At 41.1% G+C, this 15,407-nt stretch overlaps 1 long non-coding RNA gene across 1 annotated transcript in view; it reads right to left on the bottom strand.

Moving 5' to 3' along the window:
• The window catches only part of LOC110256700, a 31,464-nt gene extending 18,494 nt beyond the window's left edge, over positions 1 to 12,970 (bottom strand). Inside the window, exon 1 of the long non-coding RNA XR_002338581.1 lies at positions 8,523 to 12,970. This is a non-coding gene — a long non-coding RNA (uncharacterized LOC110256700). The remainder of the gene's footprint in view (positions 1 to 8,522) is intronic.

Raw genomic sequence — 15,407 nt, 5'->3', positions numbered from 1 at the left:
AATTCCAGCTCTAATCAGTTTTATTTGACATTACAGCCATTGCTCTGGCTTAGTCAGATATCATAAGTCACGTGTCTGAATCGCCTTTGAGAGGGGATCAGAATATTCCACCCCTAAATATGCCTCTTTGGTATTAGGATTATTTTGAGCTGAAGGCATTGAGGAAAATGTAGACACATTAAGAGCTCTCTGCCTCCTCCCATCTGTGTAAGAGCAGAGTGTAAATTTTCCTTTGTGATGGTGTATCTGTCCCCTATCCCATACCAAGGAGGAAAATGGGCCTTGTTGCTAGAGACAGAGATGGCACTGTGATGGGTCTGCACAAAAAGACCTTACTGAATAACCCTTACCTAACATTACTTTCTCTCACATATTCACCTTCCCACAATTTACCCCTCTTCTTTGTCTAGTCACTTCTCCACAATCTCTTGCCCTTTGTTAAAATGGTGCCTAAGCTCCCAAGTCCAATCACTTCTTTGGGAGTTCATTTCTTTAAAGACTCCATGCACATAAAATTAAAAATGAATGTGTATTAATTTTCTCCTCTTAATTTGGTTTTTGTTAGTTTAATTTGCAGGCCCCCATGACTGTGCATAAGAGAATGAAGGGGAAATGTTTTCCTTCCCTCCATCTTCTCCATTATATACCTCACATTTAGCCAGAAATGAGAAAGAGTTGTCCCTACAATTACATTTTCCTATTTTCCAAATACAGTTGTAATTCAGCCTAACATGCACATTTATAATACTAATGTGGTTAGAGATGGTCAAGGGTAACTTAGGGCCATAATGGGAGGCCAGTGTGATGCTTTCTAAGAGGCAAAATCCAGAGTCACTTCTGATTTCTGGTCTAGCTGCAAGAGGGAAGTGCTATCTCAAGGTGTGCTGGTGAGTAAGCCCCTTTCTTTCCCCAGCAGCTCCTCTATGACAAAGCTGTGACTTTAATTTCCAACAGGGTCTTGATGGTTGTAATATATTTTGCTTATTTTTTTAAGAAAATGTGAAATCAAAGATTTTGTTTATATGTTTGAGAGTGGCCAAAAAAAAGTCTATTTACAAGGCTCAGCTAAAGGAAATGAAAATTCCTAAAACCACATAATTTCTTCTACCTCGATGCCTCTTCCCCACCCTTAATTTTAAAACAGAGAGAAAGGAAGAAGGGAAGATGGAGGAATGAATACAATTTTACAGTAGCCTGGGGTTCTCTGTTTCTCCAGACAGCGAGAAGAGTTAGGTCTCTGGATACATACATGTCCGCAGAAATAACTGTGAAGGAAGAATAATTTAGCAAATTCTACTCATTTTCACAGCCAAAGTCACAATTGCTCTTCCCATAGAACTGAGGTCTGGAATCCTGCTATCAAATTTAATGGTGCCAAAGTCTTTGTTTTCTAGAATAAACAGGTTTGAGAAATGGCCAGTAGAATTTTCCAGTTCAGTTAGCCACAGTGGGGAGTTTATATTGTTATACAATTGCAGTGAAGTTTAGTAATGAGCATCACAATAGAAAATTAATAAAAGCTCAGTGTAGCCCAGCCCATTCAAGTAATTGTCAATTAAGTCTACAATCAATGCCGAGGTAATAGCTCATGAACAGGATAGTCGGGTACTTACTTCATTAACGTTGCAAATCGATGTCGCATTTGGGAGTAAGTGCAGAGAAATGAGCTCATATATTGGAGATAGGCATAGCTGGGGAATTTGCTGCCTAGAAGGAGACTTAGGGATCAGCGTCTGCAGATAGACAAATGTCGGGGAATGGCTCCATCTGGTTAACAGAGTGTTCCAGTTATTAGAAGGTGAAACCTTCTTTGTTCTAGCCCTTGATGCTGAAATCCTTTGAAAGAAACTCCATCTCTTTTCCTGTACTTGGAGTGCTGATCAATTTGGTTTATGTCCTTCGTATTCTCTTTGAGTATATAGATATTTGTGTTCTTCTCTTGAAAGATGGCTATAAATGTATTTCTTCCAATGTTCTTTGTAGCAGCAGGCAGCTCTCCCTGGATAGGTATGTTTATTCAACAGGTGGACCTTCAGTTGATATGTGCTTAGAGAGTAATCCCTTTAGGGTCAGGATTGGTCGATGCTGTGTCTTTGCCCACTCCCCTCATTCTGCACCCCCTTCTCTGCTTCCCCCACAATTGCACCTGTAATAAATTTGTACATAATATGAAGCCAGAATGTATTCCTAAGCCTTAAATAATTATTAAATTATATGCCTAATGGAAGGAGTCTGATCACATGGAGAGTACCCTAAACAGTCCCTGGTTAGTGACTTTCCATTCTAAGCTACAAACAGTACAAATTCAGCACTATAATTATGCTCATAAATTCCACCACCCCTTATTGTCATCCAGAGAATTTATTTTCTTGACCTTATTGTCTGAGAATTTATGAATGTCTTTCCTGCCTCATATTCCTCACTAGAATATGTCACTTGTGGCATTGAAACCTCTCTGGTCCCTTGGTTCAGATGCAAGCACTCAGAAAATCTTGCGGTGCTGATAATGCTTTGTAGAAAAGACATGATGACAGGTCTGGGATCATTGACAGGCCAGGAGGGGATTTTAATGCCAGCCTTGTGATCTGGGGCTCAGCAAACTTCCACAACCCTTGTGGGTTTCGGAGGTGGTTATGAAGCACCCATGTTTAGGACATTTCAACTTGAGACTCAAGGAAAAGCAGATATCTGTACAAAGTGAAAATGCCAGAGAAAATCATGGAAGCAGCTGCACTCAAAAGTTCTCAATCTAAGAGGAACTTTCTAGGAGTTCCCGTCCTGGCTCAGTGGTTAACGAATCCGACTAGGAACCATGAAGTTGCGGGTTCGATCCCTGGCCTTGCTCAGTGAGTTGAGGATCCGGCATTGCTGTGAGCTGTGGTGTAGGTTGCAGATGCGGCTCGGATCCCGTGTTGCTGTGACTCTGGTGTAAGCCAGTGGCTACGGCTCTGATCTGACCCCTAGCCTGGGAACCTCCATGTGCCTCGGGAGAGGCCCTGGAAAAGGTAGAAAGCAAAAGTAAAAAAATAAAAATAAAAAAATAAGAGGAACTTTCTAGTAGAAAAGTGGAGAGGAATTTAAGAGGTGGGATTAAGAATTGCCGGGCTGCTGTTGCCACACTGTCATCATCTCGTGTAAAGGGCTCTCAACAAAGTTTGGAAACTAGGAATTTAGTAGCCACCTGTATGGCCTCAGAGATGTCATTCAACCTTCGTGGAACCTCTGCTTTCCCATCTTTAAGCAGTGACAATGAACTTCACCAAAGATAAAGCTCTCCTTTCAGATAGTGCTTGACATCATCAGAGCCTAGCACAGGTTATGTCTGCACACACAGATCTGGTAGAAAATCTGTTGAATTTAAACTGTGCTTACAATTATTCAAAAATAGCAATATTTTTTCCAGAGATATTACAAAAAGATGTTACTTTCCTGTTTTGAATTCACCTTTATTTTCTTTTCCAATTGTTCTCTTCCATGAAGAAGCCATTGGGAATCTAAGGCACTAGTAGTGGGGGCATCTGCCCTTGCTCATTCCAGGGGAGCTGTAAATTGGAACACACACACACAGCCAAAGGAAACCATTTCCTTGCTTGTCACCTCGTATGTCAGCCATCAGTCGGGAGCATGTTTTTATGGCCCAGGAAGCAGGAGACCCTGATAAAGTCCCAGGCAGGCCCTGGATGACCCGGCCACTAACTGTGCACATTTTTGTGAGCTCATCTGCCAGGAGATGCTTTCTCCACAGAGTTGAAATATGAGGTGTTTGCTATAGCACTTCATGAAGATTCCCTCCCTCCACAAATTGCCTCTCCTCTGTGGAGGCCTCCTTCTCTCTCATTTTGTTCTAGGAAGAAAGAAAGTTGCTCCATGCAGGGTGCGAGGGGAAAGGTATCTTCTGTGTCCTGAGTTATTCCTTTCCAGCAGTGCGCAAGGTGTGTGCATGTGCCTGGCCCCATCAAGCTCAGGCACCATCGGGTCCCAGCAAGCTCCATCCTCCACAGCTCCCCAGCCTCCGTCTCTGTCCCTCTAGGATTCAACCTTGTGGTCGCCAGCAAACTGTGAATCTGAATTGCATGCTCTGCCTCCTCCCTGGCCATCAACCTTGTTTGAATTAGGCTCAGATATGCCTGGATGATGCTCCAGGGAGATGGGGGCGTGGGGGTTGAAAAATAGCCGTTTGAACTCACAACTATATTGTTTTTAAGGATGTTGTTATATACTATCTCATGGAAAATCACTTTATGAAGACCCATAAAAATTTTTCTTTGACTCAATACAAGAGAGACTTCTGAGCCCCTGGCTTCTCGTTATTGTTTTTAATTTTGTTTCTGTGAATCTATCAACTGACCTTTGGTCTCTTTTCACTGGCTGCTAAGACTTTGTAACGCACTTCTGTTGAAAACTATTAGCTAAAGATTTTTAACCATAACTTTAATCCTCATCATTTCTTATTTCCCTACCTTCATTTTTCCTTCTTCTTATTTCCTTATTTTTGTATTTTAATAATACATGTAGCTCTGTATACAACTTTATAACTTTTGGGAATTGGATAGAGTGTAAATACCTAAGGAGCAGACCATCTAATCCAACATTTATTGAGCACTTTTATCCAGTACCTACTCTATCCCAGGTATCTCAGTACTTGATTCTGAGTCACGTAGGTGAAAATATTGAGCTGGCTGCTCCTGGGGAGTCCACAGCCTGATTTGCTATAACTTCCTGTGGACCTTATAGACTGGAAGTTATCACTAAGCAAACAGAACTTACATCAAACCCTGGGGATGTGGGAGCCAGAACCATGGCAAGGAAGGGCCACTCTTCTGGTCACTGCTTCCTTCTCACACTTCCTGCAGTGTATAGGAATTGGTCTTCTGCATACTGCCTATTTGTCTGTCTTTTCTCTAGAAAGCTAAATCTCCAGTGCAGCTCATACCTGCAAATGTGAAGCATGAGAGGGCTCTCAAGTAATGTTCGTTGACCGGATGGATGGGTGAAAGAATGTCGTTTTTCTGCTTATTTCTTCCAACTTTTTTTTAAAGTTACACTTAGCATAAAATCCAGACTCCTGACCTTGGCCTGTAGTGAGCTGTGTCATCTGGCATCTGTCTACCCCCCACCTTTCTGAACCCCTTTGTCTCTCCACCTTTTATTATTCCTGGTGCCTGGAAGGTTTTGCCCCAGGACATGGCAAGGCCAGATCCTTCTCTTCATTCAAGCCTCAGCTCAAATATTAACACTTTTGAGAGACGTTTATCTAAATGAAAGCATGACCACTGCCAGCCCCACCTCCATCACTGTGGATTGAATGGCCCTGCTTCTGCTTCACACCACTCACGTTGCCTGCTGATTCCCAGACAGACTTCTGAGATAGCCCCCTGACTGCACCAAGCCAAGTGTTTTGCTTACTGTGGTAAAGGATAGCCCTGCTTTGATGGAATCATAGAAGCTTCTTAGAAGGGGGAGGTCAGGATGGAATATGGATAAGACTTTGAGAGTGTAGCTTAAGGCAGGTCTTCTGATGTGGAGTCCAGATTGGAACTGTGCCGAGTTTGTGATATCCTAGTTTAGGACTGATGGACACAGCCAGGCGAGGGTTTTGCAGGGGGCCTCGAAGAGTAGGTAGACAAGTTGGGCTGTTCTGAGAGGGGCAACACCCCTATTTGGCACTAGTTGAAGTGTCCGTTCAGGCAAATGAATTTTCAGGAGGTTTCTAAAACAAACAGTAACACTGTTTTCACCTCCATCTTTTTTGGACTAGAATTTTCTAGAATATTACTGTGATATTAATGCTGAGTGTCAAATAGTTGAGTCATGCTAGCATGGACAGTAAGCTCTGTGGCTGCAATGGTTTCAGTTCTCATTCATTACTATTTGAAATTATTGTGTTTATTTATTTACTCTTGTATTATCTGTCTCACCACCACCACCACCACCACCACACACACAAATATAATTTCACATGAAGGTAATTACCCTATCCCATTCATCTCTGTGTCCGTCATACCTACCATGGGGCCTGGAACTGATGCTGTTTGTGACATATAAAGCAAAATCAGGACTTTGCCTGTGTTCCGCATCAGGGCCTGGAAGGCTAAGTTTGTAAGTTAGCAACTCCCCACTAATGTGCAAGGAACCCCTTTTCCATTCAGCAAAACCTGTGCAATTGAAATGTGGGTATGCTGTTTGGGCCAGGGTGCACCAGGGTCCAAAGGGACTCAGTCAGGTACTTATTCACTTAATCAATGAGCATTTATGGAATCCCTCCTAGGGTCTGACGTGGTGAAGGGTGTTTGCCTCATCGAGCATCTGATGGCTAATTGCTGTCTGCCAAATCGGAGGGTCTGAGGTCTGTTCCTCTCACTTTCCTACATGCCTGAGCTGGGAATTAGTCAGCATTTGTCAGCCATTAAAAGACCTGGTGATGAAAGATATTTAAAGACCTAGGAAAATATATAGTAGTAAATATGTATAATGATATGTTAAAGAAAGCGTTTAACATATACACACATATAATGTTATAGAGAAAAAGCATAATATAAAACTGAATAATTTGGATGTTTGATATAATCCAAATTTTATAAATACACAACAGACAATAAAATTTACCTACACAGATTGTGTGTGTGTGTGTGTGTGTGTGTGTGTGTGTGTGTGTGTCTATGTATAGACAAGGAATAGACAAAATGCCAACAACTCTGAGTGGTATTATGACTGGTTTTAATTTAATTTTTCATATTTTTCTGCACTTTTGACAGTGAGTATGTTTTTTTAGAGTGGTATTTGAAAATGTCACGTTCCTGTTTGAGGGTGGAGTGAGTGGGAGAGTTGCCAGGTAAAATACATAATACCCAGTTAGATTTGAATTTCAGATAAACAATCATTTCTTTTACGATAAGCATGTGCTCAAGATCATATAGAACATACTTACACAGAAAAATATCTACTGTGTCTCTGAACGTCCCATTACGTGGGTATCCTGTGTTTTTATGTGCTGGATCTGGCAACCCTGGGGGTGGGGGCAACTCATCAAAATCATCTGAGGAGTTTTTCCAACCTGGCCCCTGGATGCCACCCCCAGCCTGATTCTGATGTGTCTACCTACTGTACCCGCCAACATTCAGAGTTTGAAATCTCTGAAGGTCTCCTAGAAGCCTGGGAGCTGTGCAGCAAGGGGTGCTGTGGTTTGACAAGGCTCCAAGGGTGTTTCAGTCATGTCTCTCCTATTCTCCCTGGTGGAACTCACTGCATTTCACACTGGAAGGACAGCTCTTTAGGCAGCTGTTGGACCCTCCTGACTGTGTTCTGATTGGGCTGCCCTCATAATTTTAGTCCTCAAGGAGGAACCAGTGGCCCTGGACACTGCTGGGGCTACTCTGCAGAAGAGAGCAAGCTGGCAGGCGAGGGGGCTCTTGAGGTTCCTTGAGGTCTCTGACCTCAAATGTTCTTCTCTGAATCTCGGGGTTTCTGACAGATGCTGGGGTGCAGACAGGGAGAGCCTGGCAAGGCCACCCACCAAAGGCCAGGAAGCCAACCAAACTCAACCAGCCTTTGTAAGCCTCTCTCCTCCAAGTTTCACCAACATGGCCTTGGAAGAATTGTTTTTCTGACAAATGTGTCCGGAGAGAACAGTCTTCTCTCAGGAAGGAAGTATCTGGAACCCAGGGCCAGTGACCAGGCACCAGCATGGCATGTCTGGAGAACTGTGAGAAATCCATACACTGCCCTTTTGGGAGACCTCTGCAAAGGACCTGATATAACCCCATGTGGCAACACCTCACCGAATAATACTGGAGGTGCAAAGCGCTAAACATTAGCCAGGATTTGTAAACATCAACTTCAAAAAGGTGATAATTAACAAGGGGTAGGGCAAAGAACAGTAGGGGAGAAACAACAGGCTTTGAACCAGGTCCCTGAACCCTCTAGGCCTCAGTTTCATCATCTGCAAAAAGGATGGGTTGAACAAGATGATAGAAAAGTACTTTCTAATTGTGATGTTTGGAAGGTTAATTTTGGCGGTTAATTAGGATTAGTTTCTGAACCAGGGAAGCAGAATGATGACTCAGATAAACCCAGCATCATTTACAGAGCCTTTCGGTACAGGGAGCAAAGATGGGTTAATATTCTTCGGGTGTTTACTTGGTGCTAGCCATTTTGGTACATGTTTGATCTCATTTCTATGCTTAATAACAGTTCTTAGAGATAAGTATCATTATCTTCATTTTATATCCAGCCACAGAGAGGTTAAGTGACTTTCTTAATGTCACACAGGGGAAAGTGCAAAGCCGGGATTTTTAACCAAGGCTATTTTCTGCTGAATCCAACGCCTTGTCCATGATGCCATGTAGACTATCCCCCGGCCACCTGTGCTACTGAGCTGAAGTTGAAGTTACATGTTCCTGAGCTTTAACTAGCACCAGGTGGGGTACAGAGATGGGGCAGAGGTCTAGCTACTCCCCTTTCTACTGTGATTAATCTACAAACTCTGTAAATAAGGAATTGCCTAAAACTGGACTTGTACTTACCAGGGCAGGTGCCGCGGACCATCTTCAAGGGCCCCTGTGCTCCAAAATTCTCTTCATACCACTTATCTGATTTCTGCAATACCTTGAAAAACATGCAGAGCTTTTCCTTAGGGAGGGAAAGAGTATATTTTAAATATCCTAACCCTCCCCTCCCCATCCTTCACTGAGAGAAGAAAAGTAGAAACTGCATTTCAGCCACTGACTAGTTTAATCATTTCTTATGAATAGATTTCAACTGGGCAAGTTGGAAGAGATATGGTTTTTTTTTTTTTTTGCCTGAATAAAGGCACTGGGAGAGAAAAAGAAGCCAGGAAAGAAGGAGTCAGATAGTCTAAACTGTAGTGGTTATCAGTGGGAAGAAGGAAGTGGGAAGGGGCAAGGGCGAGGTAGGGGATTAAGAGGTACAAACTACTATGCATAAAACAAATAAGCAACAAGGACTTATTGTACAGCACAGGGATATATAGCCATTATTTTATCATAACTTTAAATGGAGTATCATCTCTAAAAGGACTGAATCGCTATGTTGTAAACCTGAAACTGAAGAAGAGTATAAATCAACTATACTTCAGTTTAAAATGCAAATTAAAACCACAGTGAAATACCATTACATACCTATTAAATTAAATTAAAATTAAATTGAAAGTATAAAGACTGACCATATCAAGATTTACTGAGAACTTACACAAACTGAAACTTTCATACACTGCTGCTGAGAATATGCAATGATATGACCACTTTGGAAAACTTTTTTGCAGTTTCTTAAGAAGTTAAACGCATACCTACCATAAGATCCAAGTATTTCATGTGGAAGTAAAGGGAAAAAAGAAAGCACATGTTCATTCAAAGATGTGGGAATGAATGTTCATAGCAGCTTTATTTGTAATAAGGCTCCAAACTGGAAACAGCCCAGGTATCCTGGACGAGTGGACTTCTCAACACTGTGGTACATCCTGACAATGGACGGCTTCTCCACAGTTAACTGGAATGAGCTTTGATACACGCACCCACAGGAATGAAACCCAAGGTAATTACGCTGAGTGTAAAGTTCCAACAGCACCAGAACAGAGTGCATAGACTGTGATTCTATTTATGTAAAATTTCAGAAAATGCAAACTAGTCTATCACAACAGAAAGGAGATTAATGGTTGCTTGGGAGAGGGGTGACAGGAGTGGAAGCGAGACATTATAAAGGGGCACCAGGAAACTTGGGGAAGTGATGCATATCTTCACAGTCTTGATTGTGATGATGGTTTCACAGATATGTGCATATGTCAAAACTTAGCACATTGTATACTTTAAATATGTACAGCTTATTGTGTGTCAGTTATGCCTCAATAAAGCTGTTGAATTTTCTTTTAAATGAAAGTCCTAGCTGATTTTAGAGCAAATATTCAAGCAGGAGTCTCTGAATACAGTGGTCAATTAGACCAAATATTTGGTTACTGTGGGCCTTGACCTTTTCAGGCACAAGAAAAAATATTAAGTAAAAGGATTGGAAATAACCAATAGCAAAGAATTTGGTTGGGCAGGCCTAGGAAAGTTTATTTGTTTATATGAGCAGCTGCCATTTAAATGTCAGCCACTTCACTTGGAGGAAGCAAATCACTTTGGAATAGATTAAGGGGAAAATGTAAGACCAGAAGGCATTTACCACCTTGAACCTTTTGGTTGGTGTCTCAAGTTGAGCTCCCCAGAAGCAGACTCTGAGATGAAAGCCATGAGGAAGTGGCTGATTAGGGAAGTACTTCCAGGGGAGACAAGTAAGGTGTGGAGGGAGCAGGACAAGGAAAGGAAGGAAACAGAACAAGGATATGAGGTAGCTTCACCCAGATCCCACAGGGGGAACAGAGGGTGTTAATCACACATGACAGTTGTCCAATCTGAGGCAAGAGAACTGGGTTTTCTGCACTGGTAAAGGGCCACTTTTGATAGGGGACACTGAATGTAAATTCCCAAACGTGTCTAGCTCTATGTGATTGCAAGCCATGTGGCTCCAGCATCAGGGTGATGCTCTGAAGAATCACAGGTGCCTTAACTATGTGGCCTCTCTATACCTCTTGGAATACAGAACTAGTCTCTGTATAACAAGTGGGCAAATCAAATGGATCTAGACCTGAGCCCTACCCCTTTGAAGTTATGGAGAACTGAAGTGGTCCTGAGTAAGCTTACTTATAGGAGAAGAAGTTCAAGTGAGAGGAGTTCACCATGAAGATAGGGGATGTGGGTTTGTAGCTGCCACTATTAAATGATCTATCACAACATGGCAGGTTCACTTTGGAACTTTGGGTGAATGTATGAGAAGGACAGTTATAACCTCAGGAGCCAAGGGTGGAGCGCACATAGACAAGCGTGCCACTGCGATAACAGGACCATCAGTGGTCATGATGGCAGTAGAAGGCAGAGACGCATTGGCCTGGGAGAACCAAGTCTTTTCACTGGGGACACAGTCAAACTTAGTCATTATAGTAATAGGAACAAGGAATAAAAAGGGAAATCTGTTAGTGAATTGATCAGATTCTGTAGTTCCTCTCTGTGGATATCTGAAAGCTCAACTAACTAGACTAAATGCTGAGATTCTAGGACAATACAGCAAGGGGCTCCAAGATAAAGATATACTGCTTCCTGCCAATATGGACATGTGGTACCTAGATATCTTTTTTTTTTTTCTTTTGGCTTCCCCAAGGCACATGGAGTTCCTGGTCTAAGGATCATATCCAAGCTATAGTCAAGTCCCTCGAGACTCGAGCCACAGCCACAGCAGTGCCAGATCCTCTACCCATTGTGCTGGGCCAGGGATCAAACCCATGTCCCAGTGCTCCCAAGATATTGCCTACCCTGTTGCACCACTGTGGGAACTCCATCGATAATTTAAGTTTCAAAAGCAGACCTGGTGAACTTCTGGTTTCTGGTCCAATATTAATGAGCTTGCAAGTTGTCACTTCTGTTCTCATGACAATAAAGAAGCTGAACCAAGTGAAAATCAACAACTTCCCAGTTCCATCAGAGCATTAGAGACACGAGAAAAATTACTTCCCTGAAAACTGGAGCAACGGACAAGTGGATACAGAAAGCCACAGCTTATGGAGCAGAAAACTCTTTGCTACAGCCAACACTGGCAGGAATATTTTATACTGTAATTGACAAATTCCTGCAGGCTCAATATGGACATGTGTAAGAGTTAAAAACTCTACGAAGCCCAGCTTTAAGGAGCACTCCCTACATTTGTCGGTTTCATCTCCAAGAATCCTATTAGTTTGTCACTGTTAAGTTTGGAGAAAAATGCCGTTGTGCTTGGGGGAGGGAAAAGTCACCATTCTGAAACATATCCAGAGCTCTCTGTTCTCCTCAGCAAGACCTACCCTCAAGGGAAACTCATTTACAAGTGTCTAATCTACTGAGGTTTTACCAAAGCCTAATAACCCTGGGGACAGGGAAATATCCAGCTCATGTTCACTAAAAGACTAAAATCTAATTATAGGACTATAGAAAACTCCCCCCTCCCACCCCATATACCATACTACCATCAATTCAGCTCCTGTATAATAGCAGATGATTACAGCTGAGAGAACTGCAGGCCTCAGACCCTATTTAAGAAGTTTCTAGGAAAACTCCAAACAATAGGGGAGACAAAAATAAGGACACTAGTGGAAATTTTAGACTCTTGACACCACAGTTACAGCAAATAGTAAACACACCTAACCCCTAGTCAGATAGGTGTAAAACTTCACACTAAGGGTCTACCCAAACATGTTCCTTTTACCTAGTACATCATGCCTGTCTCAATTTTTAAAAAGTTAGAGGGAAAGCTAAAGGGAAAGACAAACAAATAAACCCGACAGTCTTAAAAGGTAAAGCAAGCATCAGACCCAGACACAGATATGGAAGAGATTTTGGAATTAAAATAACTATGATTAATATGCTAAGGGCTTTAGTGGAAAAGTGGAGTTCATGAAAGAACAGATGTAAGATGAGATGTTGAAGCTCTAAGAATCAAAAGAATACTGGTAATCAAAACCTATAAAATAAATGAAGAATGCTTTTGTTAGGCTTATTAGCAAACTAGACATGTTCAAGGAAAAAAAAAATCTGAACTTGTCAATAAAACTTCAGTGAAACTGTCAATAAAACTTCAAAAAGTGAAATGCAAGAAAAAAAATAAAAAAGAATGGAGCCTAAGAACTATGGAACATTTACATAAGCTATCACAACATACATTTAGTGGGGATACTAGAAGAAGAAAAGAAAAAAGGACAGAAGAAATAGTTGAATTAACGATGACTGAGAATTTTCCAGTTTAATGACAGACACCAAGCCACAGATCCAGGAAATTCAGAGAACACCAAGCATGACAAGTACAAAATAGTGAAATAGGAGTTCCTGTCGTGGCTCAGTGGTTAATGAACCCAACTAGTATCCATGAGGACACGGGTTCGATCCCTGGCCTTGCTTAGTGGGTTGAGGATCCAGCATTGCTGTGAGCTGTGGTATAGGTCACAGATGTGGTTCAAATCCCACGTTGCCATGGCTGTGGTGTAGGCCAGCAACTACAGCTCCAATTTGACCCCTAACCTGGGAACATCCTTAAGCCATGGGTGTGGCCCTAAAAAGACAAAAGATGAAAGAGAGAGAGGGGGAGAGAGAGAGAGAGAGAGAGAGAGGAAGGAAGGAAGGGAGGGAAAGAAAACAAAAAAACTGTACCTAAGCATATTGTCTTCAAACTATAGAAAATCCAAGATAAAGAAAATCTTGAAACAAGTGAGAAGAAAAAACAACTTACAGAAGCATAAGGATAAAGATTACATCATACTTCTCTTTAGGAACTATGCAAACAAAAAGAAAAGAAATGGAATGAAATATTTTAAAGTTGGAGTAAAAAGTCCTACCAACCTAGAATTCTGTATCTGATGAAATCATCCTTAAAAATGAAGGAGAAATAAAGACTTTCTCAGACAACAAAAATTAAGGGAATTTTTGACAATAGTCCTGCCTTAAAAGAAATGATGCACATTCTTCAGAGGAAAGGAAAATGACCTGGGTCAGAAATCTACTTAAAAACAAAACAAAACAGAAACAAACAAACAAAAAAATTTTGAGAAGAAATAAATAAAGGCAAAATAAAATCTTTAACTTTTCCTATTCTTAATTGATAAAACAGGTAACAGTTCAAAATCATAATAGCAGCAGTGTACTGGATGATTATACCTTGTAGATAAGTGAAATGAATGACAGCAATGTTAAAAAGAACAGGCGGGAGGAATTGGGAATATGCTGTTTCAAGATACTTACACCACCCATAACTAATCAATTGATATTTCAATGGTCTAAATATACCAATTAAAAGAGATTTCTGAGAGGATTTAACAGAAAAACAATACCCAACTATATGTTATTGACAAGAAACTCAGGCACAGATAAAAGTAAAGGACAGAGAAAAAGAGAGCATGCTAACACTAACCAAAAGAAATTTGAAGTAGCCATATTAATTTCACACGAAGCCACCTTCATAACAAGGGAAATTATCAGTGATGAAGAGCCCTGTGTATTAATGAAGGGCTCAGTTCTCTAAAAGGACATAACAATTCTTAATGTGCCTAGGTCTGCAATGTGACTCTGATCTTGACTGCCAAGAGTTAGTGCAGACCTCAGTTCTCTACTAAACTCCCCTCACTTCAGATACCAGCTGCAAGCGCTAGGGTTTCCTGGCCACCCACACTCTTTATCAACTGGATTCAAATTCAGGAGTTCCCACTATTCCCCAGGTTTTGGTAATTTGCTAGAATGACATCACACAGGAAAGTGCTTTACATTTTTTTACAATTTTATTATGATGGATACAGATCAGGACCAGCCAAATGAAGAGACACATATGGTAAGGTCTGGGAGGGTCCCAAACATGAAGCTTTCTTTTCCTCCAGACACATCACCCAGCATACTGATGTGTAATTGCAAACCAAGGAAGTTCACCCAGACCTCAGTGTCCAGAGTTTTTACTGGGGGTTTCATTATGTAGGCATGAATGATTGAGTCATTAGTCACATAGCCAAACTCAGTCTCTAGCCCCCTCCACTTCCTGGAATATTATATAAGTTTATAGTAATTAAGATAATATGTTGGTGACACAAGGATAGACAACTGAATTGATAGAAGAGAGAGGTCATAAATAGACAAACACATACAGTTACTTGATTTTTGTAAAAGGCCCTTTAACTTAGTGCAGAACAGTTAGCTTTTTCAATAAGTGATACTGGAATACATATCTATTTTTTAGAAATACATGCCATTTACAAAAAAAATTAATGCAAAATGGATATAGACTTAAAGCTGAAATTTTCTAGAAGAAAAAAATGTGTGTACATGCTAATGATCTTGGGATAGGTAAAGATTTTTTAAACAGAATACAAAAAGCACTCATCATAAGCAGTTAATGAATTGGAATTGATTAACATTAAGAACTTCTGGATTTCCCGTTGTGGTTCAGTAGTTACAAACCCAAGTAGTATCCATTAGGATGTGGGTTTGATCCCTGGACCAGTGGGTTAAGGATCTGGCACTGGGGTGAGCTGTGGTGTAGGTCGCAGGCGTGGCTTGGATCTGGCATTGCTGTGGCTGTGGTATAGGCTGGTGGCTGCAGTTCCAATTAGACCCCTAGCCTAGGAACCTCTGTATGCTGCAGGTACAGCCCTAAAAAGCAAAAAGACAGAAAAAGAAAGCAAATAGGCAAGGATTTGGATTTAGAGTATATAGAGAACTGCTACAAATAAATTTTTTAAAAAAACAAAAAATTCACAAAAACTAGCAAAAGATTTCAATAAGAATTCACAAAGGAAGTTATCCAAATAATTAATAAGCATATGAAAAAGTGCTATATAGTATTATTCATCA

This window comes from Sus scrofa, chromosome 14 (genome assembly GCF_000003025.6).
Source record: "Sus scrofa isolate TJ Tabasco breed Duroc chromosome 14, Sscrofa11.1, whole genome shotgun sequence".
Classification (NCBI taxonomy): Eukaryota; Metazoa; Chordata; class Mammalia; order Artiodactyla; family Suidae; genus Sus; species Sus scrofa.
Note: the sequence above shows the minus strand (reverse complement) of the source record. Positions and strands in the feature narration are given on the sequence as shown.